Here is a 13,690-nt window from a genome sequence, read left to right as displayed (position 1 = left end):
CTGCTGATGCTGTGACTATGGATGTTTTTTTTCTACTGATGTTAAGACTACATGTTTAATTACTGATTAAGGGTTTGTTTGATTATCAGCTTTCAACCTCTGATTATTATAGCCTGTGTGAACTTTGAGTGAACTTGCTGAACTAAAGCAAGGCGGAAACTGGGTGAGCAGATAAATGGTGAACGAGAACGCGACTGAAAGAAAGAGATGAGCTGACGGTGGCTTCTCACAATACTTGGTTTCAGGAAATCACCACCCACTACTGAAGTCACAAAATAGTCCAGGATTTCCAGTTAAGACTGCTTTATTGCCAAATTGTGGTACGTGTGTGTGTGGTTCTGAAATGGGAATAACATACAGAGTAAGACAACATATTACAACCCTTTAAACCAGTCATAATAAAGAACCAAACGAGAAAAATAAATAAACACCACTATACTTAGAACGGCCACAAGGTGGCACCAAGCCAACACACTAACTTATCCCACTACAGAAAACAGTTGGCAGCTAGGCAGCTATTAATAATAAAAAAGGGTGCATTGAATGTAATTACATTAAGCACAGGCTCTACACATATGGAACTAGCACTGTAGATACTCACTTGCTCGTAAATGGGCCTAATTGACATGATACAAGATTTAGCCAAGAAAAGGGGAAGACAGACCAGACTTTAATAATGAGACTTAAAGTACTTACAGTTCAATGGACGCACACAACAGTCGGAAAGCAAAGGCATTAACACTGTTTTTGTAACGTAATTGGAACTCTCAGATCTCTCCATGATCGTGTGAACTGTGCACTGGGTAGACAGAATATGCCACTTTAAGAAGGGGACGGAAAGTACCACTTGAAGATAGGGGGTGGAAGGTTCCATGTGTTGCTGGCCTTTTTAACAGCGAAGATAGATGATGAGCAGAAACACGACAGACTCAGGCAGCACTGTATCAAGACTACTGTACGAAATCAAGCAATAGTGAAAGATACAGCAGTACATATGTTATTCTTGTATAAATTTTTTAAGAAATACAATTGTGTGTCAAATGTATGTATAACTTTTGAAAAAATATGGTGAGACTGGAGTTGAAACATAATGGACAACTTCTTATCCAGTAATGTAAAATATAGACAATCAACACACAATGATGAATAAAACAGCTGGAAAACAGTGTTAAATTGGTAAAACAATACGTCGGCCACCAGATGGCAGCAGAGCATAACACAGGTCGACACCATCCTCCGACCTTCAGGGATGTTGTACGGGTTTATCTGTCCTGTATTGGAAAGAACTTTTTTGCACCGATCTCTGACCATGAAACTTTTGTATTCTAAGTGGTGTCTATTTCTGTTGATAATAAAAATGTTGGTTAACCCACACAAAGACCCAAAAAAAGACCTTCAGCTGTCACATGAAGGACACAGGCAGGACCAGGATGCAACAACATGATTATTTTTTAGAGAGAGTTATAGCAGTACCAGTACCACTGCTGTGTGTGAGCCTGGTGTCATTAGTCACTGTTGTAGCATGTCTACGTATGATTTTTAATAAACATATGGAAATGAATATTTCAGAAATATTAATTCATAATTCCTCAAAGAAAAGGGGGCACCACCGGAGATTCAATTTGCCCACACTCTCCGGACCTCTGAGTAATTCTTTATAATTATACAATTATTCACTAGTGATCAATTAGTTAATAATCGCTCAATTATCTTAAATCAATCAGTCAAGCTCATATCGAAGGAGTAAATCCTCGTTACAGGGACTTGGAGTTAGACAATACACACATACAGTTCCTGTGATTATGGTGAAATTTATTTGATAACTAAGGTGAAATAAATGCAGTTAAATACACATCAAAGAAATAAGCAATGGCTGAATAAACATGATGTAAACAGCAAGAATGTTGAGTTCTATTGAAAATTGGGTTCTCTTGTGGGGAGAATTTGATTCATAGGGCGGAAGAGAACTAATGAAAGCAGTTAGATGATACTAACTCGGTTAAATTTATCTAGGAGTTTTAAGGATTAAACATAATGGATTACCAGACTGTTGGACATCACTGATCACAGAATGCCAATTGGTTTGCCTTACTGTGGGTCATCAGCCTGCCTTGGCCTGTTGCACGGGTCTCCACGCTAGCTGCCGGATTCCTGGCTTTCTGCTAGGGAATCTTTCCGGGGATTCTGAATGAAGAAAAATGGCAGTTAGGCTGTTTCTGGTTTGGATGTCCTTTGTTACTGCTGGCTTCGGTGGGAGCAGTGTAAGTTAGCTTGACGAATAAAGCTTTAAAATTGTGTAACTTAACGGTCTGATAACTTTTAACAAACAAAACCAAAAGAAAATACAGATGAGAGGAACTTAACTAGCTTCCTGGATAATATTGGTTGTTACACATTCTTACTTAGGGAATATAAGCAAGATACACGAATGGCATCAGATTAAAGGATACATTAAACGGCATTTCAGAACCATGGCATGTAATACTTATTTTGTCCTCTTGGGGGAGAGGGAGGTCAGTTGCCATGATTACGTATGTGGGGGGGCAGTTTAGGGTTTCCTGCCCTCTCTTAAAAAGAGTTCCGATGGGCTGTTCAGGAGAAAGCTAATTTCCGGTTAGTGTGTCTTTGTCATTTCAACAGTCAGGCACCAAGCCTTATCTGGCTGCTGCACCAGAGGTGGCAAGTTTTACGATCGAACTGCCCAGAAACAGATACTTAGGGAAAGCAAACCTTTCAACTCCCTCCTTTGGGGTCTCTTCAGCTGTCTGTTGAGGGTTGATATCTCAACTCCCCCCTCTTTCTCTCAGAGAGAGAGAAGGAATTTGGAGTCTCCAAATTTATTTGATATAAAATGAACAAATCCACACTGGTTTGTTCACAACACTGTTAACTTCAATATACTAAGTTGTAACTTCTTTGACTCCTGACTTGAGTCATGGAGTATTTAACACTGATCAACAAATACACCTTGGAATGTGTTCACAGTCCTGTGAGCTGTGGGCAGAGTTTAGAGAGAGACAAGTTCACAGTGATGGATCAGCCTGATGTTTATTCGCTCTCTCTGCAGTGGTAAAACCAGAGCAGATGAGGTTGGGGTAAATGAAAAATGAATCACTAACATTGTTCATTTATTTGACCAAGACCATCAAAAAGTGGTCTTAAGACCGTCTTGAGTACTACAACACTAATAGGAACAACCCCAGGTTTCTTTTCAGCACTGTAGCCAGACTGACAGAGAGTCACAGCTCTATTGAGCCAAGTATTCCCATAGCTCTCAGTATTTACAACTTCATGAGCTTCTTTAATGATAAAATTCTAACTATTAGAAACAAAATTCACCAAGACCAGCCCTCAACTGGCACCAACTTATCTCTAAACCCAGGAACTTTAGAAACAGCTGTAAAACCAGATATATGTTTAGACTGTTTTGCTTCCCTCAACCTTTACCAACTAACTTCAATAATTTCTTCATCTAAACCATCAACCTGCCTCTTAGACCCCATCCCGACTAGACTGCTTAAAGATGTTTTACCCTTAGTCAGCACTTCTTTGGCAACATATTCAGCTGTGCGCGCAGAGTTTCAATGTCAAAATCTTGTAGAGACCCACTATGGAAGATGGGAAAGGGGCCGTCTCCCTTTCAGCTGCAGACATAATCCAGAGCAGCTGCCACATGCAAGCCTCTCTGTTCAAAATGCCGCTCCAATTCACCATCAACTGAGAAAGCAGTTGAAACCTTGAAAGCTTGAAAGTATAGTCTCCTATAATGATCCACTGGGTTCTAGAATGTGTGTGCAGGCTCTCTTCCTGTATCCAGTTTAACATAGCCTTTCTTTCCTAGGCAACACTGGGGTGTCTGTGAGGTCTTGCCCAACTTTTTTGTAAAACTCCTCAAAAACGTGATCTGACCTCTTTCTCCGAATGAAGCTTCTTGTCAAAGTCACACTGTGCATCCTGTAATGATATGTTTACAGTCTGTAAGGTCCTGGACAGCTGTTCAGTCGAAGAAAAACACTTCAGTGCCAGAGGCAGCCCAAAGAATGTGCTGAATTTGTCCAGCACTGCCAAAATTCCCCCAGCTTTCCTACCGGCATCGCTGTATGATTCTTCATTTATTTCAGTGATCAGAGTGGAAAGTACAGCGTAGTTGTCAAGGACAGATTTCACTACACCTGTGAGCACCATCTCCATCTCGTTGGGCAAAGAGTGTGCATGTTAATATTGCCCGGGGCAATTTCATTTTTAAAGGAGATTGTTTCACAACATGTGCAACTTCTTGCACAAAGTCCCGCGCATCTCTGATGACTGATTTTTTCCCACTATCCTGCAAACATAAATTAAAGCAAAGCAATTCACATAAATAGCTCCCGGATTGTCCTGTTTAAAGCTTGCTGCAAGTCCATTCAAATGTCCCATCATACGCCTGTCCCCGACACATACTGGGCAAAATGTTGCAGCGGACCAGAATGTTGTTTAGCGCAGTGAGAATGGCTGTGTCAGCCCGAGGTAAGTCAAATAGGCCAATGAGGGACCTAACTGTCATCAACCCAGCGGAACAGAACCACTAACTGCTCTTTGTTTGAAATGTCTCTAGTCTCTTCTGCTACTGGGACAATAGTGAACGAGAAAGTGAATTAATCAGTTCATTGATTATGTCATGGCTCATAACATTTCTGTCAGGTAACCACTGGTAAATTTCAGGACAATCCTGTGCCCGTAATTCCAACAACTTGTAAAGATTGTTGTTTTTTGGAGCATTACCATCTAGTACCATGCCCTGACCCATGAAATAAATGATGGACATTATCTCCTTAACTAGCATGTCACATCTGTGCTGCTGTTTAACTTTTAGCTGGGTGTCAAGCTGGGACACAATAGACTGAGGGAATTCGGTTGTTGGTGAGAAGTCATGTTGCTGCTAAACAAAACACTTGTTTTTGGTCCAAAAATTGGATAAACACCGACTTTTTATGAGGAAGATGCAAAAGGAGTGACCACAGTACACCAGAGGAGAGAAAAGGAGGAAAAAGAAGGAGAAAGAAAGAGAAAGAAGGAAAGGAGATACAGTCTGAATAAGGAGCTCAGAAACAGCATCAAGCTGAAGAGAAACCAACAAGGATAGAGGGACTCAAGCAAGTTACAGCAAACTACTGTGTTGTGAATTATTTTAGAGCATTATAGCTTAAATTGTTATCATTAATTACTAGAGCGATGGTGGTCTTCATTTTCATCATGTAAAGTGTTATTTTATAGTGTAAAGTTAGAATCACAGTGTTAAAACTCTATAGCTCTGAGTGTGTGTGCTCCTTTCTGTATCTAACTGGCCAGGCTCAGCAGTAGCACGTGTGTGAGTGAGGCTTTTTTGTGTGTCTTGATACATGTCCCCAGAAACTTTCGTGCATGTGTAACCCTCTGCGTCTGTCTGTAGACTGAGTGTGTCCCTTTTGTGTCTATGGCGTGGAATGATGGCACGGCCACACAGGACTTGCTCTCACTCTGGTTCTCCTTTTATTCTGGTATAAAAATCAACAGCACACAATCAGTAACTGTGTGTTATGCAACTGCAACCATCAGATCTCTAGCTTGGAAGTGTTTCCTTTTTTTCACAAAAGACTAATATAAAATACATTTTCACAGTATTATAGTCTTTTTCTGTCCATACTAGTATAAACAAAACACAGGATCGTATAGTGGTAGTATTATGTATGATTTCTAAAGAGCATCTAAACAATGAGAGCAATTTTCTTCTGTACCCACAATAAAAATCTTCAAACATTCTAACTGTAACCGAGCGGTTATAAGTTCGCCTACACGTTTGATGTGACTACCAAAATAACAACACGGAGGTTCCGTTGTCTGAACCAAGACGGGACATCTTTATTATTCTTTTTTTTCGTCTCTTGCACATTGTTGAACCGGAACAGCATCACAACTTCCGTTTCTCCCCCACTTCAAAATAAAAGCCTCTACTCCACAAAGTAGTTTACATACCTCCCCCCTTACAAAAATAAACGTCCTCGTTTCAGCAACACCACTAACAACAACAAACATGATAACAGCAGCAGTCACTTGGTTGCCCAAAACACACCCCAACAGAAAATTTGACATGGCACAGGAAACAATATAATGCATGGCACGCACACAAAAAAAAACAAAGTCCCAAAGTATGCCCCACTAATCTCTACCGTATACCAGAGGTGGCTGATACACACTAGCGGATCGACACACCCAAGCGAAATGAACCACACCAGCGAGGGAATGCATTAACCCACATAACCTCAGTACCGTCCCGTGCCGGCCGGTTCACCACTCTGCCGGCACGGGAAACAGTTCGCTGTGGTTTACCAGGGTCTCTAACACAAACAGTCCCAGAACCACCAGTGGCCAGAAGCTCCTCCGCCCCACTCCCCACATCCAGCAGCCCCTCATCCGACAGCGAGGGAACGTGAAGAGGAGCCGGGGGGCTACACGAAGAACTCGGTGGCCTCAGTAGAGTGTAGGGTTTCAGTCTATCATAATGGACCACCTGCTCCTGTCCAGCAGCGGTCAGATGATCTCCAATACGATAGGTGAGTCCCGGCTCACCCTGAGAGTCCAACACAGCCAGCACCCTGTAGGGGCCCTTCCAGTGGGGAGCAAGTTTCATGCGGTCCTCAGTAGGATTGTGCAGCCACACCAGGTCCCCCACTGAGTATGGTCGGTGGCGGGCAGCCGCATCATGGTACAGTTTTTGTCTCTCATAGGCGCTGGCACCCCACTGCCGTGCACCACCGAAAGCAGTCTCCAGCCTCCCCGTCAGAGAGGTCACAAAGTCAGCATAAGAAAAAGGTAAGTCCGAACGCCCAACCTGAGAGGGCACCAAAACATCCACGGGGACCCGGGCTTCCCTGCCGTGAGTCAAATAGAAAGGGGTGTAGTTGGTGCAGGCATGGACAGATGTGTTATAGGCGAAAGCCACATGCTTCAGATAATCGTCCCACTCACCCCCACATGCGAGTAATGACTTGGCAAGCTGGTCAATGAGAGTCCGATTAAAGCGTTCGACCATCCCATCTGATTTGGGATTATATGGCGTGGTGTGTGTCTTTTTAATCCCCAAACGTTGACACAGTCTCTGGACAATCTCCGACTCAAATTGCCGGCCCTGATCACTGTGAACAGCCTCGGGGATGCCATGAACTAATTCAATTTTTTCAATTCAATTTTATTTATATAGCGCCAAATCACAACAACAGTTATCTCACAGCGCTTTTCATAAAAGAGCAGGTCTAGACCGTACTCTGTGATGTTATTTACAGAAGCCCAACAGTTCCCACCAAGAGCAAGCACTAGGCGACAGAGGCAAGGAAAAACTTCCTTTTAAGAGGCAGAAACCTCGAGCAGAACCATGGCTCAGGGTGGGCGGCCATCTGCCTCGACCGGATGGGGTGAGAGAGAGAGAGAGAGAGAGAGATGTAAGGAGAGAGAGAGAGATGTAAGGAGAGAGAGAGAGATGTAAGGAGAGAGAGATGTAAGGAGAGAGAGAGGGGAGGGAGGCAGCCTACACAATCTACACACAGAGGTACACACAGTGAAGGTAATGTTGCTATAGACTAAATGAAAAATGGTACAGATATTTATAATAGTGTTAATGGTAACCATCATAATGTTAATGATTATAATAACAATAATAACAATAAGACTAGCAAAAATAGTCGTTGCAACAGAGGGTGTCGAGCAGGAACACGGGGGCAGCAGGTGACCCGCAGCCACAGCTCCAGACTCCACAGCTCCAGAGCCAGAAAACCTGCAGGAAGTGATAGGAGAGAGGAGAGAGACGAGAAAGCACAAGACTACCAGAAAGGGGAGAAGTTGTGTTAGTAACATGCAATAATGGGATAAGGTTGCATACAGAGGGAGAGAAAGTAGAGGAGAGAGGAGCTCAGTGCATCATGGGAAATCCCCCGGCAGTCTAGGCCTATAGCAGCATAACTAAGGGATGGTTCAGGACTACCTGAGCCAGCCCTAACTATAAGCTTTATCAAAGAGGAAAGTCTTAAGCCTACTCTTAAATGTGGAGATGGTGTCTGCCTCCTGAACCCAAACTGGAACCTGGTTCCACAGGAGAGGAGCTTGATAGCTGAACGCTCTGGCTCCTAGTCTACTTTTGGAGACTCTAGGAACCACAAGTAACCCTGCATTCTGGGAGCGCAGTGCTCTGGTGGGGTAGTAAGGTACTATGAGCTCTTTAAGATAAGATGGTGCCTGACCATTAAGAGCTTTGTAGGTAAGAAGAATGATTTTAAATTCTATTCTGGATTTTACTGGAAGCCAATGCAAAGAAGCTAAAACAGGAGAAATGTGATCTCTTTTCCTGGTTCCTGTCAGAACACGTGCTGCAGCATTCTGGATCAGCTGAAGAGTCTTAATGGACTTTTTCGAGCAGCCTGATAATAAGGAATTGCAGTAATCCAGCCTAGAAGTAACAAATGCATGGACTAGTTTTTCTGCATCATTTTTAGACAGGATGTTCCTGATTTTCGCAATATTACGTAGGTGAAAAAAGGCGGTCCTTGAAATTTGCTTAATGTGAGACTTAAACGACATGTCCTGATCAAAGATAACTCCAAGATTCCTCACAGTGGTGCTGGAGGCCAAGGTGATGCCATCCAGGGAAACTATATCTTTAGATAATGCGTCACGGAGGTGCTTAGGCCCCAGAGCAATAACTTCAGTTTTATCTGAGTTTAACATGAGAAAATTACAGGTCATCCAGGTTTTAACATCCTGAAGGCACATTTGAAGTTTAGCTAACTGATGAGTTTCATCTGGCTTGATCGATAGATATAACTGAGTATCATCTGCATAACAATGAAAGCTTATGGAATGTTTCCTGATAATATTGCCTAAAGGAAGCATATATAAAGTGAAGAGGATTGGTCCAAGGACAGATCCTTGAGGAACTCCATGAGTAACTTTGGCGTGCATGGAGGACTCATCGTTAACATGTACAAACTGAAATCGATCTGATAAATAGGACTTAAACCAGCTTAGAGCGGTTCCTTTAATGCCAATGAAATATTCCAGTCTCTGCAATAGGATCTGATGGTCAATGGTATCAAATGCAGCACTAAAAACTAATAAAACCAGTACAGAGACAAGTCCTTTGTCTGATGCAATAAGGAGGTCATTAGTAATTTTCACCAGTGCTGTCTCTGTGCTATGATGAACTCTAAATCCTGACTGAAAATCCTCAAATAAGCTATTGCTCTGTAGAAAGTCACACAGCTGTTTAGCAACTGCTTTCTCCAGAACCTTAGAGAGAAATGGAAGGTTAGATATAGGTCTATAGTTGGCTAAAACATCCGGATCAAGTTTGGGCTTTTTCAGAAGAGGTTTAATTACAGCTACTTTAAAGTACTGTGGTACATAGCCTGTTGATAAAGATAGATTGATCATATCTAGTATAGAGGTGCTGACTAAGGGTAGAACATCTTTAAGCAGCCTAGTCGGGATGGGGTCTAAGAGGCAGGTTGATGGTTTAGATGAAGAAATTATTGAAGTTAGTTGGTAAAGATTGAGGGAAGCAAAACAGTCTAAACATGTATCTGGTTCTACAGCTGTTTCTAAGGTTCCTGAGTTAAGAGATAAGTCGGTGCCAATTGAGGGCAGGTCTTGGTGAATTTTGTCTCTAATAGCTAGAATTTTATTATTAAAGAAGCTCATGAAATCGTAACTACTGAGAGCTATGGGAATACTTGGCTCAATAGAGCTGTGACTCTCTGTCAGCCTGGCTACAGTGCTGAAAAGAAACTTTGGGTTGTTCCTATTTTCCTCTATTAATGACGAGTAGTACGCTGCTCTGGCATTACGGAGGGCCTTCCTATAAGTTTTAAGACTATCTTGCCAAATTAAACGAGAATTTTCCACTTTGGTAGAACGCCAATTCCTCTCAAGTTTCCGTGATATTTGCTTTAATTTGCGAGTTTCAGTATTATACCATGGAGCTAACCGTCTTTGTTTTAGTATTTTCTTTTTTAGAGGGGCTACAGAGTCGAGTGTCATTCGCAGCGAGCCTGCAGCACTATCAACGAGATGATCGATTTGGGAGGGACTGAAATTAGCATAGGAGTCCTCCGTTACTTTGTGACTAGATAATGTATTTAGAGCTGATGGAATCGCATCCTTAAATTTAGCTATGGCACTATCAGACAGACATCTTGTATAGAAATTTTTGCCCAATGGCGTGTAGTTCAGCAATACAAACTCAAAAGTTATCAAACAGTGGTCGGATAAAGAGGGATTCTGTGGGAACACCACTAAATGTTCAATTTCAATACCATACACCAAAACAAGGTCGAGGGTGTGGTTAAAACAGTGAGTCGGTTCATGAACACTCTGAGAGAAGCCGATGGAATCTAACAGAGAGATAAACGCAGTACTAAAGCTGTCATTCTCAACATCCACATGAATATTAAAATCTCCTACAATAATAACTTTGTCCGTTTTAAGGACTAAAGTTGACAAAAACTCTGCAAATTCAGATAAGAATTCAGAGTACGGGCCAGGTGCTCGGTACACTATAACAAAAAGAATTGGTTGCAGTGATTTCCAACTTGGGTGCGAAAGACTAAGAACAAGACTTTCAAATGAGTTATAGTTTAGTTTAGGTTTAGAGCTGATTAGTAGGCTAGAGTCGAAGATAGCTGCAACTCCACCTCCTCGGCCTGTGCCTCGAGGAATGTGAGTATTAATATGACTGGGAGGGGTGGATTCATTTAGGCTAACATATTCTCCATCACCCAGCCAGGTTTCAGTAAGACCAAATAAATCAATATCATAATCTGATATTAGTTCATTTACTAGTACACCTTTAGAAGAGAGAGATCTGATGTTTAAGAGTCCACATTTAACTCTCCTATTCGTTTGCACTATTGCTGTTGTGGTTTTAATTTTTATGAGGTTTTTATGCACAGCTCCTCTTCTGTTTACCTTTTTAAATAATTTCGATGGTCGGGGGGCAGACACCGTCACTATAGGATTTTCACTAAGTAACTCCTGAAATGGAGGAGCAGAGAAGTGTGTTAGACTGCGACTCTGCGTAGGGTTTTGGGTGGGTAACTGCTGAAAAAGAAGGGCAGAGAAGTGTGTTAAACTGCGACTCTGCCTCCTGGTCTCAACTCTGGGTTGTCATGGATTTGGTCCACTAATAAACTTGGCCAGATTTCTAGAAATGAGAGCTGCTCCTTCCCAAGTGGGATGGATGCCGTCTCTCCGGATCAGACCAGGTCTTCCCCAGAAAGTCTGCCAATGATCAACAAAGCCCACATCGTCACACATAGTCCTCAAACAAACATTGCGCTACCGTTTGGGCCGTCTGATTATGAAGGGCATAGAGATTCACAAACTTGGTAAAGTAGTCCTCCACCACTAACACATATCTGTTACCCTTTGAAGTCACTGGCAATTCCAAAATGTCAGTTGCCACTCTCTGGAAGGGCCGAGTTACCTGGGACCCCCCCATCGGCGCACGCCGCTTAGGCACAGGGGCCCTGCGGGTTTGGCACGGGACACATTGCTCACACCACTGCCTAATGTCCTTAAACATAGAGGGCCAGAAACAGGTTTGCCTTGCACGTTCCCATACCCTCTCCGCTGAGAAATGTGCTGCCACTGGGCCTCCATGAAGGTGCTGCAACACCTCCGGCACAAGCAAGGAGGGCACAACCACTTGACACTGAGCATCCCCCGTGAGAGAGGAATTCACAGTCCGGCAGAGCAGTCCATTCACAACAGAAAGGCGAGGATATTCAGTCCATAATTTCCTAAGCCACCGGGAGCTACCTCTCATCCGCCCCCGAGGCGGTCTGGATCCACTGCTCTCAATCCACTCCAATACCCTACCAACGTCTGGATCATGCCGGACCCATCGTGTGACAGCGCATGTATAAAAGACAGTTCCTCTGCTTCACCGCGTGTGTCCCCCTGCTGCCCCCCAGTAGCGAGGTCTGAAATCTGGGGACACAGAGCTTGCGGCTGAGACTGCAGCGTGACATTGTGGTGGGCACCAGACTCCCCATCCGAGTCTATGGCATTCACCTGGGTGGCCGCCCCCTTGGAGTGCCGCTAACTGCTCCGGGCTCGGGATCTGGGGGCCGCCGTGACAGAGCATCGGCGTTAGTATGTCGTTGACCATCCCTGTGTTGTATGGCCCAGTTAAAAGGATCCAGCTCCAGTATCCATCTCGCTCTTCTGCCTGTGGGATCCTTGTCAATAGACATTTTGCGGAGCCCCAGCAGAGGCTTATGATCTGTTATAATGGTGAATGCGGCCGACCCAATGTAGTGCCTGAATTGGCGTACAGCCCACACAACAGCCCACAATTCTCTGTCGAATGTGGACCAGCGCTTTTCAGTGTGAGTGAGCGACTGACTCACATAGACCACCACACGTTCCAGTCCATCCCTGTCTTGAGCCAGCACAGCCCCCACTGCATCTGTGGAGGCGTCCGTGTACACCTTAAAGGGGATGCGGAAGTCAGGCATAGTAACCACTGGGGCCGATGAGAGCACCCTTTTCAGGTACTCAAATGCAGCATCACATTCCGCAGTCCATTGGAAATGAGTGTCTTTACACGTCAGGCGGTGCAAGGGGGCAGCCTGCTTGGCAAAGTCCTTGACAAAACGTCTGTAGTAAGAGCAAAGCCCCACAAATGCCTGCACTTCAGTCGGATTCCGCGGTGTGGGCCAGGTCCTGACTTTGTCCGTGTTCCGGGGGTCTGGCTGCAGGCCATGGCGAGAGACAACATGGCCCAGGAAAACCACATGATCCCGAGCCAGATGGCACTTCGTAGGATTCAACCTGAGGCCAGCCACCTGAATCCTGGAGAAGACCTCACGGAGAGTGGAGAGGTGGTCCTCAAATGTGGGGCTGTATATCAGTACATCGTCAAGATACACCATGCACACTTGCCATGGAAGCCCCCGGAGCACCAGCTCCATCATGCGTTGAAACGTCGCAGGTGAGTTAGTGAGGCCCATGGGCATCGAACGCCACTGGTACAGGCCCCTGCCTGTCGTGAATGCCGTTTTCTCCCGGTCTTCTTCCGCGACCTCAACCTGCCAGTAGCCGTTTGAGAAATCCAGGGTGCTGAACCACCGGGAGCCTGCCAACGCATCCAAGGTATCATCCACTCTGGGGAGGGGGTGAGAGTCTTTAATAGTGATGCAGTTCAGGCGGCGGTAATCAATGCAAAATCTCCACTCACCATTTTTCTTTCTTACTAGGACGACAGGTGAGGCCCAGGGACTGCAGCTCTCCTCAATAACCCCATTGGCTAACAAGGCTGCCACCTGGCGGTCCATCTCTTCCCTCTTCTCTGGCGAGGTCCGGTATGCACGCTGACGCAGGGGAGGGTGATCACCCGTTTTAATGTGATGTCTGACGAGTGTGCATTTGCCAGGCACCCCATTTGAAGTGCTAAATATCCCCTTGTATTCCGCCAGCAACGACACTAGTAGCGCCCTCTGTTGCAGACCGGCCGAAGATTCTTCCAGCGACACCAAGGGCACCCCAGTCGGCGGAACAGCCGGGGCAGTCTCCATCGGGACCACCGGGGGCGAAACCAGCTCTGAGTCGTCCACCGAAAAAAATTCCCCCAAATGCATGCCTTCACGCAGTATAACGTCCTTATCAGTAGGATTCAACACGC

Source organism: Micropterus salmoides, unplaced genomic scaffold (assembly GCF_014851395.1).
Source record: "Micropterus salmoides isolate LMB-PRFRI ecotype aquatic unplaced genomic scaffold, ASM1485139v1 Ms_hic_scaffold_19, whole genome shotgun sequence".
Lineage (NCBI taxonomy): Eukaryota > Metazoa > Chordata > Actinopteri > Centrarchiformes > Centrarchidae > Micropterus > Micropterus salmoides.
Note: the sequence above shows the minus strand (reverse complement) of the source record.